Below are 2,516 nucleotides of genomic sequence, written 5' to 3' on the forward strand. Positions count from 1 at the left end.
GAATGCCCCACTCCCAGGACCACCAGGGAATGGAAGATTTGTTTCACTTACTGTGAAGCTTCCTTTCTTGGTGGTCCAGGAGTGGGGCATTCCTACCCACCCAAGATTTCTTGGAGGTGGTTTCCAAGGACCCTGGGGTGACCATTTGATGGCAGTTTGACACTTCCCTCCCTGAGTAGTTTAGGGGGAGTTACAGTCCATCACACTGGGGGTGAATAGCCCAGGAGTTCAGTTGGCTTTGTTTTCATTCGAGTTTGATGTTAACGTTCCTTAATCGGTTTTGACGTTTAAACCCGAAGAAAATGGAAGCGAGCATCCTTTCATGTTATATTTGGGAGAGTTACGGCTTGGAAATGGACTATCATTGGGACAAGCCCTTTCCCTCTGGGATCAATCAGTCAAATGACCCTGCTTTTGGAGACGAGGAGCCTTATCCCAGAAGTCAGGAATACCCCACTTCTGGACCACCGAGAAAGGAAGCTTCACGGTAAGTAAAACAAATATTCCATTCTCCTTAACATAGGAGCACACGCTGGGCTTCAAGGGACTAGAGGCACAGCAGGGGATACTAGAGAAAGGGATGGCAGGCCGGCAAAACTTCAGTGATGCATTATGTTATTCCCTCGTTATTTAAGATCTCTCATCAAAGGCCAGTCACAGCTGCTTCGTACTGTCTTGGATCAGTGGCATAGTAAGTGTATAGTTGTAGTTTGTTTCTTGTATCCAGCCATTGTCAACCTCTCCTGCCTCACAGGGTTGTTGTGAGGATACCAGGAGTGTTGCACTGAGTTTGTTGGAAGAAGGATTAACAGAAAATGTGTTATACTGAGCATATATCTGTAGCAGGGAACTGTGGCCAAGTTCAACTCTGCTAGGTAGGTGTAGGTTTATAGCAGAAATGTAAACATCTCCTTTTATACTTTCTGTGTACATATAAAATGTATTTTTCTTTGCACATTAACCTAATGTATTGAAACACATCTCCTACATTGTCTTCTCTTCATTGAGGAAAATCCTATTGAATGATCAGTTCTGTAAAGTAAGGTTCTTTGATGTCATAATTTAAGAAATGATGCACAGTATTATTTTCTTGTTTCGTTTATTTTACTTTGCTTTTATATATCTCAAATCATCTTAATGACTATGGTACTGCTTTTGATGGCTTGTATGGAATAATTTCTTTTTGTCTGTGTTTATATGGCACTTTGAAGTAAAATATTTTTAAAATATTGACTTCAGTGGTATTTCATAAAATGCTGAGAGATACAAGTGTATTAAATTGGCAGGTTGGTCTGTAATTACATTCAGTCTTGAATTATGCTGGGATTATCTTTGGGCTGGTGACTGTCATTGGGGACTGTTAGAGTTTGTTTTGTCAGTTATTGCCATTATAAAATTGGCTGACACTCTTCATGAACCATGTCACTGCACAGCATGAGAAAGGTTTGGAATCTTTGAATATGAATAGTTCTTGAAGTATCCTGACACTTCAGTAACGAATTGAAGGAGACACTTGTGATTTCTATAGTGCTATAAAAATGAACAAAAAAGTAAAAAAAAAGAAATGTGTATCTGCTTACATAAGAAATTGGTCTCATTCTACTAGTAATGCTTCCTGTACAACTCCTACTGAAACAAACAGGATGTTTCAACGGTCTCTTTGTAGCAAGTACTTTGTTCTGGGGATGGGTGGGGCTGGTTAATACATTAAAAAACCCTTCATGTAGCATGGTTAGAATAAGAGATTCACAGAGTTGGAAGGGGCCATACAGGCCATATAGTCCAATCCCCTGCTCAATGCAGGATCAGCCTACAGTATCCCTGACAAGTGTTTGTCCAGACACTGCATAAAGACAGCCATTGAGGGGGAGCTCACCACCTCCCTAGGCAGCTGATCCCACTGATGCACAACTCTTACTGTAAAAAAGTTGTTCCTAATATCCAGCTGTGATCCCACAACTCTTACTGTAAAAAAGTTTTTCCGAATATCCAGCTGATACCTTCCTGCCCTTAATTTAAACCCATTATTGTGAGTCCTATCCTCTGCTGCCATAAGGAACAGCTCCCTGCCCTCTTCTAAGTGACAGCCCTTCAAATACTTAAAGAGAGCAATCATGTCCCCCCTCAACCTCCTCTTCTTCAGACTGAACATTCCCATGTCCCTCAGCCTTTCCTCATACGGCTTGGTCTCCAGGCCCCCGATCATCCTTGTTGCTCTTCTCTGCAAGTGCTCCATTCTTTCTGTCCACATCCTTTCTGAAGTAAGGCCTTCAGAACTGCACACAATACTCCAGGTGTGGCCTGACCAATGCAGTGTACAGGAGGACTATGACATCTTCTGATCTGGATGTTATGCCTCTGTCTGTTGATACCCTTCCCCCAGATTGCATTAGCCTTTTTTGTCACTGCATCACACTAGCTGCTCATATTTAATTTTCAGTCCACCCTCACCCCAAGATCTTGTTCACACACACTGCTGCTCAGAAGTGTATCCCCCATCCAGTATGTGTGCTCCT

This window comes from Gekko japonicus, unplaced genomic scaffold (genome assembly GCF_001447785.1).
Source record: "Gekko japonicus isolate JY-2015 unplaced genomic scaffold, Gekko_japonicus_V1.1 scaffold3991, whole genome shotgun sequence".
Lineage (NCBI taxonomy): Eukaryota > Metazoa > Chordata > Lepidosauria > Squamata > Gekkonidae > Gekko > Gekko japonicus.